Source organism: Anser anser (assembly GCF_964211835.1).
Source record: "Anser anser genome assembly, chromosome: 9".
NCBI classification, from domain to species: domain Eukaryota; kingdom Metazoa; phylum Chordata; class Aves; order Anseriformes; family Anatidae; genus Anser; species Anser anser.
Window position 1 is genome coordinate 21,927,532 of NC_139729.1, and position 26,078 is coordinate 21,953,609.

General features: G+C 40.6%; 1 protein-coding gene and 1 long non-coding RNA gene across 7 annotated transcripts in view; one reads left to right on the plus strand and one right to left on the minus strand.

The window, feature by feature from the left end:
• The window catches only part of TBL1XR1 (TBL1X/Y related 1), a 111,432-nt gene that overhangs the window by 47,032 nt on the left and 38,322 nt on the right, over window positions 1–26,078 (plus strand). For 3 of the 6 annotated variants that reach the window (XM_083849059.1, XM_083849062.1, XM_083849063.1), the window contains exons 2-3: window positions 437–501; window positions 25,614–25,681. The gene's annotated coding sequence lies outside the window, so the exon portion shown is untranslated. The remainder of the gene's footprint in view (window positions 1–436; window positions 502–25,613; window positions 25,682–26,078) is intronic. The other 3 variants (XM_083849058.1, XM_083849060.1, XM_083849061.1) reach the window with 1 other exon arrangement.
• Window positions 435–24,538, minus strand: LOC310904397. Its single transcript, XR_014588297.1, has 2 exons — window positions 16,495–24,538; window positions 435–16,456 (listed from the first exon to the last, which is right to left on the minus strand). It is a non-coding gene; the product is annotated as an uncharacterized lncRNA (long non-coding RNA).

The window sequence follows — 26,078 nt, forward strand, 5'->3', positions numbered from 1 at the left end:
ATTTTGCCTAGTTAGCTTCCCAAAGCCTTTTCTGGAAAGTTAAGGCAAATCCAGACATCAGGATTTTTATACACGGGTTGTTTTGTTTATGCATGCTCCTACTGAATGGGTGCAACTGTCTTAGAGGTCTGATGGTTTAAGTGTTCATTCAACAGGCTTATTTGTTCAAAGGTCTGTATTTCAGGCTCCCCGCAGGAGCAGTTCTTGTGATGTGGCAGGATATATGCAAAAAGCCAGCTCTGCTTGCTGTTCTGTTCCTGATCACCGCTGATTTAGGCTGTATACAAATTCAGCGGTGATAACTCAGCTGCTTAAACAGAGTAGGCTGCAAGGGCCATGCGGGTGTGTGCTTGATAATACTAATCATGTTAACATCACTGTTTTCAAAAGAATAAATATTAATTTTTTCTCTTTTGTCTCCTTATTTCTTTTTCAGCATCACCCTTTTGTGGCAAGAGATACCTGAAAGGAAAACTTCCTCATATCAATGCACTGCCAATGGTAAGTACCTTCTTAACTGACTAATGGTGGTGTGGTTCCTTCCTGCAAATGTAAGGCAGCTTCTGTTGCAAATCGTATTTTTAGGGTGGCTACTTTTTTTTTTTCAAGTTGATGACTTTTTTTTTCCTAAGAAAAATCTAGACCATTATTCTGCTTGACAAAATACTAAAATTGTTTCTCTTACCCTGTGGAAAGTAGGGCAGCATGTTAATTTTGAAGCAAGAAGTGTGACTTGACAATGACATAGCTCATCCTGTTGGTAACTGTTTTTGCTTCCTCTTTTGGCCAAAAGCCTGTTCGGGGCAAGCTGTAGATGAGCTGAGTGCTCCGTTGCCTCCCCTTGGGTGCTCTCTGCATCTTGTTTCAATACTAACAGTTTCTCCTATTACAAATCTACACAGTGCCAGGTGTATTTTGCTTCAGTGCGTTTGGCAGTGTAAGACTAGTGAGGTTAAAATCTTAGCTCCTCTAGAAATAGGCTTGGTTGTTGTGATCTTCTTACTCTCATCTCTGGAATATTATTAAATGTTTTAGATTATTGGAGGATGGTATTTGCAGACCGTATTTATGGTTTCTAATAGTTGCAGAGGTGAACTCTGAAGAGGACTGGAATTTAATGCTCTGGCTTTGATTACATTCAAATAGTCTTTCAGCAGTTCTGGTATCTTGTGTTGTTACATGTGAGGTGTATTATGAGGGTGTTAAATGCAGTGTTAGACTTAAATAAATGCATAATTTGCCAGCTTGCATTTCGGGCATCTCTAGATCATTATGTTGAGTGCAGAACCTAAGGGATGGAATTTCTAACCACCAACTTCAAAACTGAATTTGGGATCCAAGAGATAATGTGGATTCTTTTGTTTTGGGGGGCAGCATGGATCTAAAGAATCTGTAAATCAGTGATACCTTTGCAACTCCTCTGTCTTTGTCCTGTGAGTGAAGTGACAGTCAGAGTTTATGTGGATGTAACTGATTACTTTGAAATGCACCAAGTGATTCTCTTGACTCTTCAAAACATCATGGAGTGAAATGTAATGCAGCGTGTATTTGGCCACTAAGCAAAGCAAATATAACTCTGAAATCAGAAGATCTGCACAAGTGTGTATGTCATTTAATAGCCTGATGTTTAAGCTCAAAATCCAGTTTAGATGTGTAAAGTTTATATTCACTTGGGATGGATTTCAGCTGTTGGGAACAGATTTGTTGAGTGAGAAGGCGCCGTTTTTACCTGGTCATGTAGCCTGGCATTTTAATTTTCTGAAACTGAAACTAGCAGTGGGCTCAACCTTTTCTATTATTGCTAAGTTTTCATTGTTGTTGTTGACCTTTTTCCAAGGGAAAGCTACTCTGATTTACTTTTATTTTGTATTAGTTGAGCGTGTTTTTAGTTATGATTAGAAATACAGGTTGGTGTTACTGCTTCTCTTAAAAACATGACTCACTCCATATTAACCTAGTCCTTATACTTCATAAAATTTTAAAATACTGAGAGAGTGCATTTGAAATGTTACTGCATTTTGTCCTACTTTTCCCCCTGCAAATTATGTTAGAAATTCAGAATTGCACAGTCTCAAGGGCACGCTAGTTGTTACAGGGATCATAAAACATACTCAACTGTTACGTGTAGTGAAGTGAAATACTCTTCACTCCTTTCTTTAAGAGCTGCATTTGTTATAAGAGGGTTTATTTTCCTATTCTGGAGATTCCTAAACAATTACTCATCTCTTAATTAAAACTTTGAAACAGTTTGAATGTAGATTTAAGAGCCAAGCTAGGCACATTAATCATCATCCCCAAAGTAATCATATCTTACTCTGGCTTATGGTAAAAATTACTTTCACAGGTTTCTATTATGTTTTTCTCTTTGATGTGTGTAGACAAAGTATGAGACGGGTTGACCTGAAGAAAGCAGTTTGTGTTCTTCCCAGAGTGTTTTGTTTAACATGGCTTCCCAGATTCAATACGTATATTTCAATCAGAAATGCATTTCTGATTCCCTTGAGAAACGATACTGGCATTTTTGATCAGTCTGTTAATCATGACAGTCAGTTCCATTTCTTCTTAGTCAAAAAAAAAAAAATCACCACTAAAATACAGAGGAAAAAAAGAACACCACTAAAATGCAGAAGTTATACATCCTCTTTTGGTTTTTCTTTACTTTACTATTTTAAAGATGATTAAAAGATGCTATTTTTGCATAGAATATGGTGTGTAATCACATAAATAGGGTAAAATATAAGTTAATCCTTAAACATTGGAATGGTTAGCATTTTGTTTTTAATCACATATTTATGCTGTGATCAAGTCTTTTAAAACAGTGTTGCTGTGATCTATGTGTAAGGTGGAGTAAGTTGGCGTCTTAAAGGAAAGATGTGAAAGTTTAAAAAAAAAAAAAAAAAAAAGGCCTCAAGGGTGAGGCAAATTAGTATATAACACTACTTTTTCTAGGATTTCAAAGGTTAATTTCAAGGCTGCTAATGGGGTACTTACTGAAGGTCACAAGGGTTAATGAATGTGTTGGAAATAAAAATCAAAAGTCCTGGACCTTTGGCCTAAGGGCAAGATCAGATCAAATTTTCCATAAATGTTTTAGCAAATTTTTTTTTTTGTTATGTGATAGAAGAGCTAGCTTACCTGAGAGATATTTTCCTTTGTACCTTGCAGGGCTTCTCTTGTGAGTTTTAGAAGCAGGACAGTTTGCCTTTGCCTTATGAAATTAGTGTTCTTTTCCTTTCTTTTTTTGTGCCTGCATTTGTGTGTGTGTGTATATATACATGAATGCGTGGCTATATACAGGTGTGTTTGTGTATACACATACATATGTGTGCCTAGCTATTTAAAGGTGTGTGCAGAAACACTCGAAACTTACAGAAAGCTGGGAAGTACCTGTTTTTTAATATCATACAGCAGCTTGCTGTGATGGGTTTAATTCCACAGGAAGTAACCAGAGGGGCTGTGAGGGAATCAAGCAAGAAAGGTAACGTGGAGGCTTGTTAAGAGGTGTCCTGAAAAACACTCTTTCCAGGTTCTTTTACTGCATGGATGGTTTGACCAAGTCAAAAATCAACACACTGACCCGTCAAAAGGTCTCCCTGCAGAAGAAAATAAAGGATGTTACCGTTTATTACAAGCTGACACAGGCAAAGTCTGAGGATACGCAGTGAGCAGAGTTGCTGAGTCTCCAGAAAGGCAGGGTCATTGCAGCGAAGTCCGTGGCCTCACAGTCCTTTGGGGGGAATACAAAATACAGTGTGCATTACAACTTGTAGGTGTTTTGAATCCGTTCTTCTGGACGTTTACTTTTAGGTGAATATATCGTACCATGTTTTGAAGGTGTAACACCAGCTGTGTGTTATAGCAACTGTTCTTACAGGTAAGAGACTTGTTTTAGGAGGACAGCTTTGCAGGCGCAAAGTCTCTTAGGTCAGGAAATTCCATGGGTACCACACTTCAGTGTAACTTCAAACCCAGCGGATTTTGCTCAGAAACAGCGCGAGTGGTTGGAGGAGCTGGGCAGGATGAACAAGACACTCCAAAGAAAATTCAGTGAAAGGATTAGAAGACATCTGCCAGAACTTCTCCAAGACTGCAGCAAGACTTTCTCTTTGAACCCTACTGTGGTGCCGTCTGTGGAGTCTTCAGTGACCTTTCCACTCCTTTAAAGGCAGCTGAAGGAAGAAATGAATTTAACTATTACCTGTGGTTCCACAACAGCTAAACTCATCTAAATGCTACCTGTTGGGCTAACTTTCTGCCAGTCCATTCAGTTAAAATGGTTCCATGCAGAGTAAGGCAGGCAAGGGAGATGGCAGGAGCCTGCAGCTGGATCTGGAAGAGTTGGGTTAGGTGTGGAAGCCCTGCCTCTGCCACCTCTTGCCAAGAACAGTAGGAAATTGTGCCACCAGCCCCAGGGCCCTGGGGTTTGCACAGGAACTGCAGTGCAAAGGGAAGTGAAAAATTATCAGTCGTTGCCCTGAGTCTGTATGCCAGCTTTAGGCCGAGTCATGGGAGAGCTAAATAATAATAGGCCCAAAGACTGGTTCAACAGAAGCTAAATGCCATGGCACTGTCAGATGTATATATGAAAGAGTTTCTGTGGACGGACAGACCTTGAAAGAGTGGTAGAGCTTTAAAGAGTGGAGAGAGAAGGTGGGTGTTTGTTAAACCGTGACCCCTGCTTTCAAAGGGTTATGAAACTTGGCAGTACTTAAGACATTGGACACAAGACCCATGAATAGTTGCTTGAAAATAAATAGCTCTGCAAGAGTAAGGCCTTTATTCTTCAAATACATATGTATGTGTGTACGTGTGACTTCAGGTGTAGGAATTGTTCTTTTGAGGTGTAAGAAATACTTGAGTGCGTAAAGCTAACCAAGCTTGAAAGTGTTTTCAATGGTAGAGCCTACAAATGCTCATAAAATTTATTGTTGAGGGATTTGGCTGTACAGCTTATGGAGTATGCTTTTAAAAGGAAATTATATATATGTATTTCTGGCAGTTCCTGAAATAGTCTAAACTGAGTGTTGACATGAAATTTTGGACTGTTTTGCTCCATCTCAAATCAATGGATGCTATTATCAATGCAGAAAGGTAGATTGCAGTGTTTTTTTGTCTGATAATTGGTTACAGCTGAAAAATTGTGTTCCAGAGTGTTCATCCATAAATCGTATTTATTGGATCAGCATGAATAAGCTGATCCAGTGGTGTACGCACTGAAAAAGGAAGTGCTAGTAATATGATAGAGGAAATACTGACTGTCTACTATGATAAGGTGTGTACTGTGATAAGAAAAGTTTATATAGAACGGCATTCTGATATATTTTTGGATTTTTTTAAATTATATATATATATATATTTTTTTTTTTTACAAAGAACAAGTTAAAGCCACAAGTAAGATCTCTTTCTGTTTCAGAGGGAAAACACCCCCTTGCCTTTTTTCTACCATTAGTTGAAGTTCGCTACTGAGTGATTCAACTGAAGAGGAAACCGCTCTTTAAAAATTACAAGAAATGGTGGCTCTCTTTTGAAGTAGCATTTGCTGGAGAACTTTCTCTGCTGATTCTGTAAGCGTTTACAGTTCAGAAATAAGCTTTGACTAAGAATTCTCGGCAGAATCATAAATATGTAATTATGTAAGCAGCCAGGATATGTAGCCCCTGGCAAGTGCCCAGTGCAGTGAATCACAAGAGCAAAGGGAACTGGGCCAGTATCAAACTAGAGGAACGTCCTCTGTAATAGGGTGAGGGCCATTGCTGTTCCTTTCCTATTGCCATTCCTAGTTTCTCAATCTTAAACGTACCCAAAACAGGGTGTTTCTGATGCAATAGGTTGTCTTCTGTTACCACTTTTTTTTTCCACGTTCTTTGTCTTCCTCCCCCTTTGGCTCCCCTGCCTCGGGCTTTTATTTGTCTTTACTTCTTTCCACTGGTTTTGGTTCACAAGTTAATAGCAGCAGTAGTAGTGAAGCTAGCACTGGATTATATCTGACTTGATCGGCGTGCCATCTGTTTTACGGAGGGGGAGATCTTGTGTTTCTGCTGTGGATTCACTGCCATATGCCCACGGTGGAGTCGTGTAACCTGGAATGACCCTTTTTCCACTCTGTGAATGATTGTACGAAAAAATTGTAGTATTAAATGAATAAGAAATGTAGTGTTAAATGTTCTTGGTAGTGACTAGGTTTGTTGCACGTTAGAAAAGTAACTGGCTGTTAGGTGTAGATGAGGTAGGATGTTCTAGAGAAGACCTAAGGGCAGGCCCCCTTCTGTCTGAGCACACGAGTGCTGCCTTCCAGAGAGGAGCAGTGCTGTTTCACGTCAGTATGCCGCTTGTGCAGTCGGGTCATGATCCTGGTTTCATTGTTGTCAACAGAAAGTTGATATTGATTCAACTCAACAAAAGTAAAAGCTCCCCTTAGTTTCAGTGGTGTAGATGCTGGCGATAATGAATATTGCTGCAAAACAACAGGAAGTCTGTAGGCTGGGGGAATGACATTGAATATATGTACTTCTATTTGCTCAGGAGAGACTGAGACCTGCTAGCCGCCGAAGACCAGGTGCCCTACGTCTGCATGGCCATCAGAATGGGTGGCAGACCTGGAAACGTGTACTTAGATGTGAAGCCTCTAGTATTCATATCAATAGAGTTTAAGATAGGAGTAAATGGAGGTCATGTGTTTTCTTCTGTGATTTAATGAACATACTCAGGACAAGGGATCAGAATCCTCCCAGGGCTGATATTGTGAGTGTGTGTGTAGGATCCATGTCCGTGAATTTAGCGTTTACACAAACGGAGGGTATTGATGTCAAATGTGAGCCATCATTTGGGTTCCTTGTCCTCATTACAGATGTTCACGGCATCTTCCCCTTTCATTTCATTTCTTTTTTCTGTAGATGGACAGTATTTTATTATGGTCTACTTGGGTGTTAAAAATGTTTTATCATATCTTAAGGTATTTGACATCCGTTTCCAAAAAAAAAAAAAGTTAAAACCAGTAACGTAAATGAAGTTAAGTCCCTCATGAGAATATAAACTTCAATAACCTGGCAAATGGAATTTCATAAAATAAAAATAGCCATTTCACTGTTTTTTTAAGCTTGTTTTGTGTTAGTGCAGTCACCAGATTTTCTGAAAACAGCAATGCACATCTGGTAAAGAGAATAATACAGTTAGTCAATGTGCATGTAAGATGGAGCATGAAGAACTGATTTTAAGTGCATGCTTATTAATGGCGACCTAGAAAAAAGTCAGTGGTAGTTCAAATGAATAGAGGGCAGATGAACTGTCAGCGGATTCTTTTTTCATGAATAAAAGAAACAAATTTAAAACTATCAGGTACATAACACACAAATTAACGGGAAAAATAGATGGTCAAAGGTTAAAGAGGGAATGAAAACACAAGTTTTATGGTCACAAGATCAAATGAGGCATTAGTTAATTTTCCTTTTTTGGTGCAGTTCACCAGGAGTTCAAGTAATTCAACTGAGTGATTGAACTGGAACAGAGAAGAGTGCCAGAAAAACTGATTACTAATAACATAAACAGAAAAATAATCAAATGAACTTAAGACTTGGTGTCAGCATTTCACTTTAAAATGCTTTTGAAAAGGCTGGAATTCCTTTCTAGTTGCATGGAACCTGATTTACATAGAAAGCAAATTTATAACAGCTATTCTTGCAACAGTTGATAAATTATTCTACTAATGAGCCGTCAGCATGGATTTAACCAAGACATGGCTGAGGCCCAGAAGATATTTTCTGGAGACTGACCATCTGGGATTTCGGAAGTAACCTGAGGAGTAGGTAAGGGTGCTTGAACCCAAGGAAGCGTTATTGTTAATTATATAAATTGCAAGTGGAAACTGTGCTAGAGATGCTGAGATTTTTCTCTAAATGGAAGATAACCATACAAGTTGCTTTGAAAAATGTCACTGTAAGATTTGTAAGGTGAAGAGGGGTGTATGGTAGGAATAGGAGAGTGTTTATGCTGCTCACGTGCAAGGCAGCACTGCTAAATCCCTTTGTGTAACATTGCTGGTAGACCTTGTGCAAGAAAGATGAATGTAAAGTGAAGCAGGTGTGGAAGGGGACTACCAAAATGGTGAGGGAAGAGCAGAGTTTGTCTCACAATAGGACACTGAGAGGCAGATATGATTACTTTCTCTACATATATGAGACATGTTGCCATAATATGGCAACATATATGTTGCCAAACACTTCAGTGAGTACAAGTATTTTTATTGTTTTTATGTTAGATTGAAGGCAGCAGTAGGATGGACAAGAAGAAATGAATATATCTTGGCAAGGAGTATATTCAGCCTGGAATTTAGAAGACAGATCTCAACCATTAAGGGAGAAAGATTTTGCGATAATCTTCTAATAATATTAAGGGAGGTCAAAAAAAAAAACCCAAAAACTCATTAGCTTTGAGACGGACACTTGTTATTGCACACTGGTCTTCCTAACAAGCACTTGTTTGTGGCATAACAGTTTTTGCCTTTAAAAGATAAGGGAGCTTAATGTTTGTTACCTGCATCAGCTGCCTTTCAGCTATGTTCTGCTGAATTAGTTAAGTTTAACTTGTAAATCATGCCCTCCTGTTAGGGAGCAGTTTTTGTCCTGTGGCCCTGGGAGAAAACAACAGAATGAATGCTAATGCCGTAGCTCAGCAAATTCAGAAGCACGTAACAGGTCTTGGACTCTTTTACTTTTTTTTTTTTTTTTCCCTTGGTCTGATTTGGAAGACTGCTTATGTTAATCAGTTATGTTAATGTCTTTCCATTTATACTTTGACAAGGAGCGTTACGTACTTCAAGTCTGAAGCCATCCAAAGAGAATTCATGATATCTGTACATAGCAAACTGATAGCAAAAATACTTGTTTGGGGTTCCTTAGCTTCGGTTGTTATCCCAAGATTAATGTGGGACTTTTTGCATTATGCATGAGTGGAGAAACGTCAGCAAAGGCGAAGCTTGAGCAGAGTGGCTCTGGAAGTGCCAAGTTACAGCTGTGGGTGACATCTACTTAAAAAGATCTCAACTATGCAAGTCTCTTAAGTTAGCAACCCCAGTGCTTGCTTTTGAAGAAGAACGCATTGCAGCCTAAGCAAAGTTAATTGTTATGCATACTTCTGTGACTTGTAACTCATCCAGTGGAAAGTCCACCGTGGTTTGTAGGCAGTGTTCTGGGTAGGGAAAGGTGCATTGGGATCCCAGGAGGAGATGTAGGTCATAGAATAACACACTTGCTTCCATTTTTCCTTGCCCTGGCAGCGTGCTCATTCGTGTTTTGAACAGTGACACTTCCCTGGGAATCTTCCACTGCGAAACGAATGCGTGTCGCATCGGTTACACACAAACACACCGAACCCTTCCTTGCCTGTCTCTGCTGGCTACGCTCCTGAAAACCACCTGGAGGTCAACTAAAGGGCCTGTTTGCGAGCAAAAGTGGGGAAAACGTGACTGCCTGGTGTTCATAGTCCTTCTTTGGATGGCTTGTGTGAGCTCGGTATCACGTAGAGCAGTTGGGAAGATAACGCCGCGGCGCGTTCACACGAGCAGCTCGCCGCACGCTGTGCCCGAGGTGAGCAGTGACACTGCGCAGCTACTGCGTGCGTGCTTCTAGGGTGTTTGAAGAGCGGTTTCATGGTTCACTCTACTTTAAATGCACAGAGCTCTTACCCAGTGCCTCCGCTATCACTCATTGAAATCCTGTGACGGGAACGGTGTAATTAGGAAGCTCAGTTAAAGGATTGGGTGGGGGAGACACTTGCAGTGAAGAGCGTGTTGCTTAAGCGCGGCTGACTCGTCAGTGGGGCAGAGAGCCCCCTGATTAGCCATGTACGCCAAGAGTTTCATAGCAAACATCTCGGGTTAAGCAAAAAGAGCAGTGCTGTAGAAAAGCAGGAACATGCCGAGAGGGGGAAGGGAGTGGTTGTGTCTGGAGTGACAGGCGGATGCTGAGAAATCCCCCAAGCCAGAGCGTCATGCTGCTTTCCTGCACCGAGTCGCAATGGGAGAGGCGACTGGGAGATCCGGTGTGTGGACTTCCCTGTAGGAAAGGCATCTTGTTCATCACCTGCAACCAAATCCAGGCAGTCTGGGGGGGTTTGGTCACGCCTAGGAAATTGTTTGTTTGGGGAATCTAAATCTATTATTTTGATATTTGACGAATGAAGAAAGAATTCTAGATAGACAGCACGTATAAAATTTTGCCTCGCTATCCCTTACTAGAGCTTGAGCTGCGTATTAAGGCATCCCCTAGCTCAGCCCAAAGCCCAGAGCAGAAGCGGTGGCTGTTCCTGTGATGCCTTTTCCCCTCCTCCTGCCGCCTGTTCCCTCCAAGCCCTTCCCTGCCCGCTGAGTCTAGCTCAGTGCTCACGTTTCTGCCGGCAGCGTGGGGACGAGGGGAAGGACCCGTCTGTAGGAGGCTGTTTGTTACGTGGCTGCTAAAATAACAGAAATATGCACTGTCACTGTTAGTTGTGTATTGGTCGTTTTTTTCCAAGCACAGGATAGATTTGTTGCACAGCTCCTTATCTAGCTTTTCAGCACATAAGCCAAGGGTTAGCGTTTAGCCCTGTTGCAGTACGAAAGTATTTCATTTCGTGGCCCAGAGAAGATATTATTGATTTCAGATAAAGACGGCAATATTCAACAATATACTTATCCTAACTCAGAAACAACGAGCGCTTTAGGAGTGACGAGAAAAGCTGTGTTACATCTCAGCACTTTCTTCATCTTTGAAGAGTGTTGGATGCTTTTTGCATGTTTGTTAAAACACTTTTTCCTAATTGGATGTGCCAGGAGGACATAATCAGCAGCAGCAGAGATGCAGGCTATTTGGAGGACCTTGATCAGTAAGAAAGATTGGAGCAGATGGTCTAAGGAAAATATATTAAAACAAAACAACAAAAGTCCCGCGCAGGAGGTTTTTTTTGTTGTTGACATTTTGCTTTTATGTTGTTTATCAACCTTGTCTGGATAGATTACAATCTCTTCAGCGCAGGAACTAAGTCTTATATGTTTATGCAACGTTAGCACAATGGGGCCCCGATCTTGAAAAGGGGTCTTTTGGATGCTGCCGTTGTTCAAATAAATAGCGGTGATAATGTTCATAATGTCTGGTTTTAATCGGTGTGAAGGTTCCTTGAGCAAAGAGAGCTGCGTGAAATAGAAAAATGTTAGTGAAACGAGTAAAATCCCATGATATGTTGCATGTGTTGCTTTTTAATCGGCCGTGGGTTTTGGTAGACCTTTCGCATACCTCCATTTTATCCAAGTGTACATAATCACATCGCAATTCTTGTAAGGGTTTGTGTCAGTGCATACTGCGATTTATACTCGGGTAGGAAGGATGATGACTAACAGGGGTTTTTCAGGTTTTGTATAACCGTGGCCTTCCAGCCTTGTAGTGCACTTGCTGTCTGTCGTTTTGCCACGCGGATCAGCCTCGCGAAGTCTGCACGTGGGCTGCTTTGGCTTTTCCTGCCCCGCACGCCCACACGGGTTGCCACCTGCTCCCCAGCACATGCACACGGTCACCTTCCTCCAAGTGCCTTCCAGTAGCCCTGGTTTTGTTCGGATTCCTGTGTTACAAATTGATTTGAGGGACAGAGTAAATAGGGGTGGACTTGGTAACACAGTGCTGTGCTGTGAGAAATGCTGCCGTGTCAACACAGTTAATTTGGGTCTAAAATTGGGTCCGTTTTTAATTGCGTTGCTGGGATTCTGCATTCAGACTTAAATAGTTTGCTACTCAATGTAAACAGGAACAAAAATGGATTTGCTGTTGTCTTATTCCAGTACCTCAAAATACAATGTGTGTGTGTATAAATATAATTTGCAATAGGTCTAGAAAGTCCTACAAACTTCTCCCTGCTTGCAAGTGCTCTCGGTTTTCTTCCTGACAAAATGAGCTGTATTTTCCATGTCTGCTGCGGCGTGCTTACGGGCTGCCTCTTTCTCAGCTGAACGTTGCTATTCCGAATAGGCAGACAAATTTGCTTCACCTGAGGTAGAAAATAATGTTTTGGATCTATTTTTAAATAACATTTTAGAAAGCTTAGCAGATTTAGGAGCCAGAGTTACACCCCATGGTCGCTTGACAGAGCTATCCTATTCTTCTGACTGCCTTACGTAGTCTGAATAATACTTTTTGCTCTCATCTTTGTCCACAGAGAGGTGGTGTACATAAATAACACAAGTGGTTGTCCTTCTGTACTGCATGGGGTCATCACATTTCTCTCTCTTCTTAATTGCAGTTCATGGGAAGGATATGATGGCAAAGGATTCATCATTTCTGTGATTACATAATGTAATATTCGGTTATCATAATTCAGTTAGTGTATTAACTGAATGAATTCAGTTAAAATCCATGGAAAGGCAGCTTCACAGGCATCCTTGAGGGGGGATGCTCCTATCAGGAGGTGCGGCTGGCTCGAACGCCCACGTCTGTGGTTTGTCTCAGCAGCTCCAGGGGACCTGTAGGGTCTGGAATAAGCATCCAAAGCCCTCGTGCTCCAAAATGGATGCTCACCTTCCAGCAGCAGGAGCCAAGTGCCCATTCTTGGCTTGTTCTTCTGCTATTTCAGCTATGTTTTGAAGAAGTTTTTGTTGTGGGTTTTCTGTGTGGTGCATGTGAACCAGCACCTCCCAGAAAACCACCACTTGTCTGCATTTTCATAGCATACCCAAAACTCTATAAATTCTGTCCCTATTTCTGTTAATTTTATGCAGAAACCCTGTCAAGTGCCTTTCACTTTGTAATGTCAGGTTTTTTTCACCACGGAGAAGTGTAACTAAAAAATAACTTTAAATGAAAATAATCTTTTCCTTCTGCCGATAGTGTTTGCATGTTTGAAGATGAGCTGTTGCAGTTCCAAACTGATTTGGAACAGGAGAAACTAAAACGATAGAAACTGGGCCTTGATTTGGTGCCAGTTCGTTATCAACCAGGCCTTGTGAGGTTGATTGCGATGTTACAGCCATGGAGGGAAATTAGCTTATCAAGTCTGGGCTCCGGTATTTATTCATAGCTATAGGAGACGCTGATCCCCACAGCCATTGCTTGAATGAAATTCACTGATAATGGAAAATTTCACTTAGCTGGTTGAGCCCATCCTAATCCCGAAATGTTCTGAATGATCTGCTTAGGGTTTAAGTATTTTTCAGCATATAAAAAAGGAAAAGCCCAGCAAGGTATGGATGGGACCACGTTCGTCTTTCATTACTTATCTCCTTCAGAAGTACCCTGCAGCTTTCCTGCTTACATGTGTGACAGTTATTAGGAAAAAAAGAGTGTACAATGGGTATAAAAATATCCCATGTGATGAAAGTGGCTTTGGATCCCAGCTGGTTTTGTGTTCTGTTTCTTTTTGCAGCTGGTTTTCTTTTCTCATTTTTGACTCCTCTAGGTTTTAATAGTTGTAGTCTTAGAGTGATTTTTTAAGATAAAAGGGAAACCTAGGAAATGAAAAAACATAGTCCTGTTGCCCAGATAGCAAATGATGATTTTAATAATCCAGGATTCTCTTCACTCCCCGTGGATTTAAAGGTGAACCAGCCACGTGCAAAGTTATTTGCAGCTACGGTTGATTTCTTTGTACCAGTAGTTTGGCATGGATAAATCCATGAGAAACAGGTGGCACAGGGCCCCTGGTTTTGGGTGAATCTTAAGGCTAAGAGGAGGATTTTTTTTCTTTTTTTACAAGACAGTAAAAGAAGGAGCTGTAGAAGGATGTTCTATAAGAGGTGTTATTAAGAAGCCTGTGCTCCTGCAAGCTGATGAAAGGTGATACGATTTTATACCAAGAGGAAAGACAAGCAGCAGTGATTACTGTTTCATTTCAAGTCTGTCTTTCAGAGATTTCTTACTATTCCAAATTAATCTGCTATAAAACTGTAAAATGTACTAGTATCCACCAAAATGGGAGCTCGGGTAATCTCTTGTTGAAGAGAGAGTCTGAAGTTTATTTAGGGAACGGTTTCTATGTAATTCTTTCTCTATTTCTGTTTCTTCTCTATGCCCAGATATATCCAAAACAATGAGTCCCGCTTCTCTTTCAGCAGAAGACTCGAGGCAATCCAGAGTGTATTGCCAGGATTTCTCTTGCCAGCTCTCCATCTACAGTGAGCCTCTCCAGCACGCTCTCTTTTTTTTTCCCACTTTTTCTGTGGATAGTGTCAGGTATCTGGAGAGAGAAGGGGAGGAGGACTGTTTTCAAGGCATGTCACAAAACACAAACCAGAAGAAAAGTCAGTGGAGTAGGCCGTATTCTTAAAAATGTGACTGGCCACAGTGACTTTTGACCTCATCTGAAAAGCTCAACGTAATCCAGTTTTGCCAGAGAAGTCCTGAATTACATGATTTTACAAAAGTGGCAGGGGAGTTCCCTGCTGGCTGGACTCAACTGCTCTTTTCCATGCTAGAAGAGAACTGGAGAGGCCAGAGAGAGATGTCAGGATATGGCCATATGTAAAGTACTCTTCCAGCTTGGGTAGCTGGCAGTCACCAGCTGATTTGACCTGAACAAGGGTGGTTTTGTGCAGGATATCTTAAGCAGGTACCTACATCTTTCTGTTATTGATTAATAACAAGTATTGTTAGAGCTGTTGCTCTTCTAGTGGTGTAACTTTAATAGTATGTTGCAGTCTTACGTTTCATAGCACGTTGCTTGCAGTACTAGCAGTCAAAACTAGTCTCTGGATGGAAAATAATAAATTTGAGATCCAAGGATTTCTTACTAGCATCACCTGGACAGTCACTCTTCCCTCCTCCGTGCTGCACAGGAACTTTAAGATACAGCCCTGTCAGTGTCCAACCTAGCTTCATACAGATGAATTACTTCATGCTACCTTTTTTTCCCCCTCCCTGAATAGACTTCTGTAAGGAAAAACGTCTGTACCAGCTCATGTGATGTAATAAAGACTGTAAAAATACAGTATGACTTCTGTACGTATAGTTGCCTATAATGAGAGTTAGGTGTAAGGGTTTAATTTGGGAAAGAGCACAATAGGAGTATTGTAATTTAGCAGTGGTTGACATGTCTCTCACACTCAGAGTAGGTTGTACTATAAATACAGCCTCTTGTTTTGCAATTGACATTTTGCTAGTGGGTGGCTAATTGCTAATTTGAAGGGAAATAGACCAGAGATCTAATATTAATAACTAATTAATAGTTATGCGGATATTTTAAGTCTATTTTTCTGCTTATTTATAGGCATATATTATTCATGTGCTGTGTATCCTTCTTTGCATATACATGTTTTATTCTGAAAGTTTTGCTTCAGTAACATTCAAGCCTATGTGCTTTTGCAAACAAAATCTGGAATGCAAAGGCAAGTCGGTCATAGATCTCAAAACCACTTTCAGAGGAGGATGATTTGGAAGTATGAGAGTGGCACTTAAGGAAACATTTTTAAGAAAAGCCTTCCTCTTGAACCAAGGCCTGAGAGGAAGGCCAACAATATGTTTGCCTGCCTCGTATCATCTTAAATTGTGATTACTAAATCAGCATCAGTACCGTCTGTTTTCCTGAGTATAAAGTAAAATGTAGGGAAATTCTTAGGCCTGTGTCGGAAGTGGATAGTTCGTACACAAACTGGAGAGGAGTAAAAAGAGAGAGGCAGCTCACAAGAAGCTTGGCTGAGAGCAGAGAGCAGCAACATTGGCTCAGGTAGGTGAACGTGGCCGGTCTGCACTTCTCCTGCCTGTTCCCCTGGCCTCCCGTCATCTCTGTCCCACCTACGCTGGGCTGCAAATTAATGACCACTGCCGTGATTCTAGCCTTTTAATGAAGTCTTCATCTGTAGTAGGGTGGAAAGATTACATGAGAGGTTCGTTGTACTTTGCATGTGCCTGATATTTTCAAATCTGTTTTGTCACACACCCAAACAATTCTAAACGCGTTCCTCTAAACGTGGTGGAGCAGTTGCTGGGCTCTGCCTGCTGGCAGCAGAGTTTGTGTCGTGTTTGTATCTCGTCCCTCTTGCTAGTAACTGCTGTCAGCACTCAAGTGAGTAACTTGCAAGGAACAAAAGTTGCTTCCCCACTATCTGTGGAGTTCACGTTACTCATTTTGCTAGCTGTCCTAGGAGATTTAAGCTGTGTCCTAGAAAGCATTTGCTATTGCTGGATTAAAACCTTGCTGGCTGCTATCTGCGAAACTCACGTGTTAGAGAAAGCATCAGAGGGGCCTCTGGCAGCACGCTACATCTTCTGTGTTAAGGTTTCCTAAAGCATTTGTTGCAAGTACGAGGATAAACCTATCATTAGTGCCAAACTTGTAATAAGTAGATGTACTTCTCTGCCTTTTCGATACGCTATACATTTGAGGGTAGCGTGCTGCAGCTGCTCGCTTGCTGTAGTGCATGCTTGAAGGTAGTGGTGGTGTGGGACTTGGAGCTTCTGCAGCCTTCCTGGCCTCTGCCAGCACTCTTGGGCAGGAGATGAACGGCCTGCCCCGTCCCCCGTGGCCTGCCCCGTCCCCCAGGGCCTGCCCCGTCCCCCAGGGCCTGCCCCGTCCCCCGTGGCCTGCCCCTACACGCGCTGCACTGCAGCTCGCGGTGTCTGGTTGTGAAAGAAACAACTGGGGACAGAATTATGCCACTAGCTAGGACTCTCAACAGCATGCTTCTTACTTGCATTTTCTTCCAGATATACAAAAATCCCAATTGTTTTTTTCTGGCTCTAACACCGTGTGTGACACAGCTCTGGGCAGGGACCCAAGCAGAAGCAACTTGTGGCGTTACTGACATGGGGTGCGTAGTGGGGAGGAAAGGTGTCCGAAGCGCTGCTTTCGGGTCCCACCACTTCGAGAAGTGCTGAAGGTTCAGTTATTCTCCATGTGCAAAATGGTGGTGGTGCTTGTCCGATTCACAGCAGTCTTCTGAGGAGTGGCTGGCACTGCCAAAGGCCCTCATGGCACTGGTGACGGGAGCTGTGTGTAAAGGCAGATAACAAGGCACAAATTTAAATGCTGCAGGAGACTGGTCAAGGATTTATTTTGCACTTTATTGACCCTGTACGCTTTTGTGACTCTTGTATTAGAGTGCTTTTTTTTTTTCAGTTCCATGTGATTCCAGGAATACTGTATTTATGTCTCTGCTTACTGTGTACGGTCCTGTGATTAGCATAGACCTTGATTTCAGTCAGTCATGAGGTACGCATTTAAAATCTGTCTATAAATCTTGGCAGATCAAGATTCTGAAGTAATATTTTAATATCTGTAACAGGTTAAAAATTCACAAAATTTCTCTTGTGTTTCAAGTGATGACTTGAATATTTTCCAGTCTGCTACGAAGCATATCTGAGTCTGGGAAACTCTGCTTGTCCTTGTAATATTTGCTTGCTAATCTCTTCTATCAAAAATAGTAAAGCATATTTGTCAAAGTACTAATATAGCAGGCCACAACACTTGAAGGATCTTGAAAATTATCTGTATGCCAGTTCTGGTAATGAAATGAAAGCATTTGTCAAATACCGTGCTCTAGGAATATCGATCAATGATTTCTGTACAAAGTTCTCTTGCTTTGAAGTGCCACTGAACTAGTGGCAGCAGCAATGTCTAGGATCTTCACGTGCCCTGTGAAAGATTGCAAAGACATTAAATAGTCTGATTTTTTGGAAGTAAGTTCTTGAATAACTGTTACAACTAAGTTTCGAGGTAGGAGACTTTTTAATGTCTGGGTTTCCTCTTTGTTTTGCATGTATGTATTGAAATACGTTCTTCCATATGAATGAATTTTTTACCTGTTCCCTTGATTTTTATTTTTTTTTAATTTCTAGCGTTCCGTAAATACTTAAATACATGTGTCTTCAGCTTCTACAGGTCTCAGTATGGTATTTTCCTGGAGAAACATTTAACTTTTTGAATAGCACCAAAGATTAGTGTCTGTTTGCAAACATTTTTTTCATCTCAAATTACTGAAGGTCCTTTGAGTGCGAAAATGAAGTAATAGGGCTTTCCACAAACATAAGTATTTTTCCATGTAATTGGAAGATGTTTTGAAATACTGTCTTTAGGCCTTTACAGCCAAGAAACCAATTACAGGCATGGTTAAAAAGTGATAGCGTGTATTAGTCAGATTATAACAAGATTCCAATAATGTAAAATTGCTGTGTGACAAATTAGTTTGTATAGATTTTGACAGTTGTTGCCTTTAATAAACTAACTTGTTAAGCAATATGCAGCTGCAGTGTTTCCAAAATTGGAGAAAAATAGGCTATATTTCCATGTCAAAATCTTTTCCATAAAGCGGGGCCATGAGAATGGGTAAGCCTGTTCTAAATTGTTGGGTTACTTTGTGAACTGGTCTGTCGCAAGATGATTTTGTCGCAGTAAGCAGATGACATGAAGATTATAAAGAGCTACTTTTAAAACTTTGGCACCTTCTTCTCTCAATAAATATTCTGTTACTTCTGACAAATGTAATCTTTGGGCTTGGCATTTAGTAAACCAAGGTTTTCTCTTTTTTCCATGTGATTTATGAATAAATGGTGATTAGATTAATGTTGCCTGTTCATTTTCACCACAGACCTGAGCCAAGAACTTAATTTGTGTCTCCTGAGACAGTGGAATAACTATGTTGTAACTCTATATAACTATTGAATTGCAACTCTGAAATCCAAGAGTTGCTTTTCCTCCAGTAAAGTGTTACTGGAATGCTATAAAATAATGCAAAATCTGCAAAAGTTCTAGAAAACCTACTATTCAGTCCGTAGCTTTCGTGTGCTTTCATATCCTGAGCTATGTTCCAGTTGCAGGTTTGAAAACCCCTGTAGCTGGCAAATGACGTTTGTATCTGCCTACCTTAGTAAGTCTCTATTTTTGGTGATGTGGATATTAATTAGATAACTCGCTTTCAGTCTAATTTAGAACTAAGTCACACTATTTTTATACGTGTATAAGCAAATTAAACCCCAGTTTGAGGTCTGTGCTCCATCCCTGAAGTGCCACTTTATTCCCTTCCACGCTTGATGGACTGCTGGCATAACGTATAGACGGAGTATGAATATATTCCCCATGATTCCTAGGAAAGGAAGTAAAATTTCTGGCATGGGCTCTTCCTTTTTGGAAGGAAGCAAGGCTCTTCCAAGGCGTGGTAGCTGCTCAGCAGTTTGGCTCTAACCTTCTCACAGTCCAAGAACATTAAAGGCAGATCTCATTTACATTTGTCCTTGTCTGCTGTCACAGGTGGTGCTTGTACTTTTTTCCAGGGAGAATGTGGTGGCACTGACTTAATAAGGGTGATTGAAAAGATGGAAGGTGCTACTTTGCAGCTTTTTGTTTTAAAAATCATTATTATTTTTAGTTTTTATCTTTATTTGTGGTGTGGGTGAACCTCTTGTGAATTCAGAGGCAGGCACAAAGTATTCACTGGCCTTTAGCTTTGGGAATGGTGATAGTGCTGTGGGTTGCTGCTGTAAGCTAAGTTGCTAGAGATTGTGCAAAATGGCAAGAAAAAAAATTTTTTTGAAGGCTGCATTTTCAGTAAAAAGAGATGTAAGTTCACGAGATCATTTTTTATGAGTATGTGAAGCAGCTCCAGTAGCATTTGCAAGACCATCCATGAAACAATGCAAGTGGAAGCAACCTTTAAAAATAAATAAATAAATACTTTTGACCTTTTGCCCAGTTCAGATAAAAAGGGAAAAAAAAATCCCCATGTTTGATTTTTCACTAAGAATGTATATATAAAACTTGATGGCTTTAACCCAAATAGTTTGAATTATGATCAGGCCAAAGAATTGGAATAACTTAAAAAGAAAGAATGAGAACTTCAACATCTTGTTTCCAAAATAGTCAGGCCAAGTAACTATATGCAATCCCATGAAAACTATAAGCAATACACATCAGTTCCTTGGGGGTGCTACAGAATACCAAAGGAAAAGAAGAAAGGGGGGAGAAAAGGATAGGAAGAGAGCCCATCTTCCGTGCATAGAGAGTGCTGGGTAATAGGAAACGACAGCCACTCTAAGTTCTTTATTTCTTGGGTTGCTTTTATTTATTTTTGAAAGACGTCTCGTATGAAGATTGCATGATGCAATACAGCTCAAAAACCTGTCTGCTAAATATATGCACCCATCAAAGCACATAGAGATGTGCGTACTGCTCCTCGGTGTACCTTCAGCAGCTACTCAAGTATAAGATGCTCTGAGCACCATCAGTGGACTCTGAAAATATCATGTACAATGGTATATGGCTTTTTAAACGGGTGAATTACGGAAATGACAGCGGATAAGGAAGGGGAGATGTGTTGACTTGGGATGTTGCCTTGAGGTAGTTAGGGCAGAACATTAATGTTTTACAGATAAAGATCTTAGACTTCATTGTTTCATTTTCAGAACCTGGAATAACTGTTTTGCTAACAAATAATGTTTAATAGTACTGTTATACTTAAAAATATAATACTGTTGAAGCTTTGCTTGTCTGTAGCATTTTAATCCATGTCTAGTGTATCATCTTTAGGGCAAATGTTGGCTGTTTGGACTACAAGGTGGATAAAATTTTCCTGGGGGGTTTTACTTAAGTATGATTACTGACCCATAGACTTAGACTTAAAATAATCTAAATTCCCTGCCTGCATTTTTCCAGTACCTGAGCATTTTGCCGAATTGATGGCTCTGGCATGAGCCTGAAATTTGGTGTGTACGTGCCGGAGGATTCTTGCAGCCGGGTCTCGCTGGACGCAGGTGCGGTTGGACCTACCCGACCACGCCGTAAGCTCTGCTAGCCGTGGAAGCAGCCCATGCTGGTGGGACCGTAATCTCCGGAGAGGTGGGCAGGGGGCACGGCTCGTGCCGTGGCTCCCCAGCACGTCCCACTGCTGCTGCCAGCCCCGTTCGCTCCATCCCCTGTGCTGCAACACGCGTGCAAGGGGTTGGGTGGATCACGCGGCAACCCAGCCTGCATTAAAACCTTTTCTGTGTTTTTTATTTCAACTTGGATAACATTTCAAGTGATTGCCCTGGTCACTGAAGGCTCACCAAGCCCCGCATTGGTCCCGGCACGCTTCTACCGTTCAGCAGCGTTAGGGCTGTTAATGGCTTTGGAGTCTTGCTTGCTGTGATGGGTGTTCCTTCTTTCTCCTGAAATTGCTAAGTCTGCTGTTGTCAAGAAAATGTCATTTTTATCACGCTTACTTTGTGATTAAAAATGCTATTCAGTAACTTGTGATCTTAAAATTCTGCTATAAATGATGTATTGTCAGTTTAACTTCTGATACTTTGATTGTGCTGTTTGGAAGCTGGGGAATTACAGCAAAATATTTAATATTTAGCCGCGAGTGCAATCATGCTAAAAAATTGAACAGATTTACTTTTGTTTTGTGGAGCAATTCTAAGATGCTGACGTGAATTTTTCAACCCAAGAGTTCGGTTTTCTCAAAGCCACCTCGCTTATTATTTTTTTTTCCTCCTCCTTCCCCCTCCCCAGGTATGGCAAAAAGGAGTCTGTAATGCTGTTTGGAGGGACAAAATGAAGAAAGAAGTCGCGTCTTTATAGACGAACCAGCCTTTATTTAGTGAATGCATTACTTGAATTTCAGTTTCTCTGCTGGTGACATTTGTTGGTTGGATGGTCTTTGAAATAGAGGGATTAGAGGGAATAAGTGCTAGTGAGCAGATCAAATGTCTCGGCGATGACATTTTGTTTTTGTGCAGATGGAGGGAAAATCAGACCAAGAGTTATGCTGTGCTCGTAGGACAGACTAAAAAATAAGGCCTCATTCATGCGTTGAGCTCTCTGAAAATCCAAAATGCACGCATTGCTCTAAGTTCGAGAGTTAGGTTTTTATTCAGTGTCAGTTTATATGATACATTTTTTCTGTACACAAGCATTTCATTGCCTTAGCAGCATTCTTTGTTACAGCCATGCTTATCACACAGAAAGAAAACAACATCAAATACTATTAACGGGCACTCCAGTGGGGAAGAAAGCAGTAAACAATACTACTTAAAAGTGGATAATTTCTCTCTCCCCGATGGGACACATTCAATTTATAAAATGTGCATCAATACTTTTTATGAGCACATAATTTACCATTTTTTCTTCTTTTTTTTTTCCTTAAGTGTGCATGATCAAAACAAATAAAACACACAGGTAGTTGTTTGTTTGTTTGTTTGTTTTAAATGGATTTTTAACAAACAAATTTCATTTTTTATTATTAAAAGAAAAATTACATTGACTGAAGAACTCCAAATCTACTAGCAGTAAGGATTTCAGTTATAATTCATGGAAGAGGAGAATCTGTAACTGAAGTTGCTGCCCAAAAGCTTGGGAGGGTTGCAAACAAACATCATTTTAAGAGAGAAACTTGGTCTAGTTTGGGTAGCTATATTCTTTTAATTTAGAGAAATGCAGGACACTTTTTTCCCTATATTTCTTTCAGTTAGCAAAACTAAAAAGGTAGTGGGGAAAAAAAACCAAGGCCCGATGAAATGGGTAACGATGTGCCAGTTCCTGAAAGCCTGGAGGTGGTTCTGGAGCATGGGTGCGTGGCTCCAGGCTGAGCCAGGAGCACGCCCTAGTGGCAGGCTGACCCAGCCTGGCGCTGTGATACGCGGTCATGCAGCCTGCTGGATGCTAACTACTTCAACTAAAATAGCGGATTTTTAACAGGTTTTTGTTTATTTGTTCATTTTTTAATTTACCACATCTGTTGCTGACCGCTGCCAAAACAAACACTGTATATTTACGTTGTGCATCATCATGTTTGTTAGTAGTAGTCTGATAAAATACCTGCTCTGATTAATTTTGAAACGTGGAAGTAATATCTATCAACTTTTTGTATAGTTTTTAAATGTACAGATATTTTAAGCTGCAGAGAGAAAGACCGTGATCACGAATTCTTACCCCGTGAGCATTTTCATAACGGATACCGTCATTAAGGTTGACTTTTAGCGTCACGTAAAATGCTGGGTTCTCAAAATCATCCATGTTTTCAAATTGTTTTCTGTTCTTGTCCTCTCCCTCAGGCTGCTGTTCTTTTTTGTTCGTTTGTTTGTTTTTGGGCACGTTTTTAGCTGTTCCATTCCTCCCCAACTTTTAGGTTTTCAGGGTTTTTTGTTTGGTTGGTTTGGCTTGTTTGTTTTTTGCTTCTTCCTCCAGATTCCCTGAAATATTTCTAGCAAGGAATCTTGCAGGAAAGAGAAATAAAAGACAACTCATGCAACTGCAAACCAATCCACAGCATTACTGTGGAAAGAACATTTGAAGACTAAATATAGTAAGGGAAATTCCGCCCAGTGATGTGCTTCATTTCACCGCATCACTTGGTAGGAATCCAATGAAAGGTGAAGTTTTTATCCTACGTGTTACAAATCCTATGCACGTCACTAACTTAATCTTAAAAAAATAAAAGCAGAAAGGGTAGTGACCCTGTTCTTTCTCTGCGATGTGTAAGGCTTTGCAGGACACGTAATAAATTTTACTGTATTTATTAATTTGAAACCTGCTAAAATTGTTTCCAGGATAAGTACATTTTGGGGGGATTCCCTGGCGCTGTGTGATGCCGAGGTAGGCAGCGGCTGGGGTCTGTCTGAGGGCTGCTGGCGCTGCTCAGTCATTCTCCGAGCCCTGCTCGGTTGGACCCTGCCTTGAAGTCGTGCTGTGCGCCCTCTCAGCCCTCTCCATCCCGTGGCAAATTAGTTAACTGTAAACAGATTTCCTGTTGTTGTTGTAGGGGAGGCTAAAGGAGCAGCGAGTTTGTGGTGCTGTGTACGTTGTTTTTATGTACGCTCTGCGGGGAATTGTCGAGAGGGAAGGAATTCCTCTTAAACTGGCTTCTGTTCGGTGGGGTCACGCTGCTTCCTTTAGGGCCTCCTTGTTTCTCCTATTTGGCATCATTTGGGGGGTAATATTAATTAGTTACTCGAAACAGTATTTACAATGAATGAGTGATAAATGCTTAATGCAAATGCCAAATGCAGAAAGTTCAAAGCGTGTAAATATTGAAACTTGGTGCTGCCTCCTGATAGTGGAACCAGCGGGGTTGGCATCCCCTTTTGATGATCTTCTGGACTATAGTTCATCTTGGAGTTAAAATTTTGTAACTTTGCTTCTGATTTTTAATTTTTTTAATTCAATTTTAGCAATAGAGTCTATATGTATAATTAACTTTGCAGAAAGTGATCAAAGCAGTGTGTAATAGCCTAGCAGAGAATTAAACCTACATATATATATATGTATATATATAGGTTGGGACCTTTTCGCTTCTCTTGGCCTGTGTCTGTAAGTGTTGCTACCAAGAGGGACCAGGACACTTTTCAAATCCAGGCTGATGGATTGGGGTGTTTCTGTAAGAAACGGCAGGGTCAGTAATGAGTAAACTGACTTTTCTTGTTCGGAAGCGGGTGATCTCAGTCAGCATTTACTTCTCATCCCTCTAGGTCCTAGCATTTGTTTCTCAGTCTGAAAGGGAGAACCAGTAACGTGTGAAAACAAATGCTGAAGTCTCTGTGTACCTTGAGGAGCGGTGACGTTCCCCTTCTCACATCTGCAGCTCTTGTTACTTGCAAGGCTGTCCCGCCAGCTGGGGGGGGCGCAGAAGGCAGAGTTGCCTTTCTTGGTTTTAGTCCTGGTTTTTAGTCCTTGGTTTTCTTGGTTTTAGTCCTTGTTTTAATGTTTTAAGGAGGTCTCTGGGAAGTTTTGCTGTTATCTGTGATGTATTTTGTGAGCTTTTGTGGCTGGAGTTTAGTACTTAAAAAATAGTTTGCTGTTTTCCCTATCTTCTTCCATCTTGGGGCAAGGTTTTCTGTTTTGCTAAGAACTGATTCCAACAGCAGGTTTGGGATACGTGGCGGCTGCTGCTGCTGTGCCCAGACAGTGTTACTACACCCTTACCTTCAAGCCTCCCTCGAAATCCCGTAATTTCTGTAAGATTACAGATGAAATCATTATAAAGCAATGAATATCCGTGGTAGGAACCGCTGTGTTTCGTGAATGCACGATCAGTAATTGTTCTGATCACAGGTGTATGAGGTACTTAACTCCTAGGGAGTGTTTAAGCTTTGAAGTCGCTTGTGGAAATCGACTCCATGAGGGTTTTGTAAGGATTCTCTCATATTTCATGCTCTTTTTAATTTGTTTATTTTAAACTCAGATCCAGGATAGTCAATTCTGAAAAACACTGGATGGTTTGATTGTGGCCTTGTGATTCCTGTTTTTCATCTTGCTGTTGAAACGTTTTAGTTGTGTACTTCAGCTAGCACTGGAAGAGCTACCACATCGATACTTAGCAGTTTGTAAACTTTAATCTGGATTCTCATAAAGCTCCCATTTGTCAATATGAGCAGCCAAAAAGAACAGAAATTCCATTACAGCTAATGCTCTGTTCTGTGCTAGGGTTTTGTTTTCAGCTAAGGGTGAGAAGAGAGTGGAGTTGAAACTGTGCCTATAATTTTTTTTAACACATTCCATGTAAGTAATCTGAAGATGGTCTTTAATTTTTGTTCGTTTATTTTGTTATGTAAACATATGTTGTAATCCATAGGAAACTGAATGTTGTTTTAATGCTTTCAGTAGAAAGACTGGTAGAAAAATAGCTTTTATCCTTTTTTCATCCATTAAAATAAATATTGATAGAAACTATCATAATATGGTTTGTGTTACAGGTGGTGTAATACCAAGGGCTGTACTGCTGCCACATCACAATATTGTGGGGTTTCAGAGAGTAGTTCTGGTAAGGACACTCAATGATTTATCTATTTATTTGTCATAAAAGTGGACTGATAATTTGGTACAATTTAGTATTAGTAATTACAGTTACATGCATTTACAGTATTTGTTAGGTATCAGTTTTTGCAGTCCACTGAATCTCTACATTAAGCCTTCTTTTACTCAACAGTATTTTAACAGCTCCTCTTGGAGCTGTTATTGTCTAATGTGTCAATCCATATTCATTTTATTGAGAGTTGTTACAATATAACGCATCAATTCACAGCATATGGAAATATTAATAAATAGACCTTTTGACAAAACATCTTGTAAAAGCTATATTGTCTACTTGATACGTGGATCATTAGTGTGTAACAACAACAACAAAGGCAAAAGTTACTGGGGTTTCATTGTCGTATGGG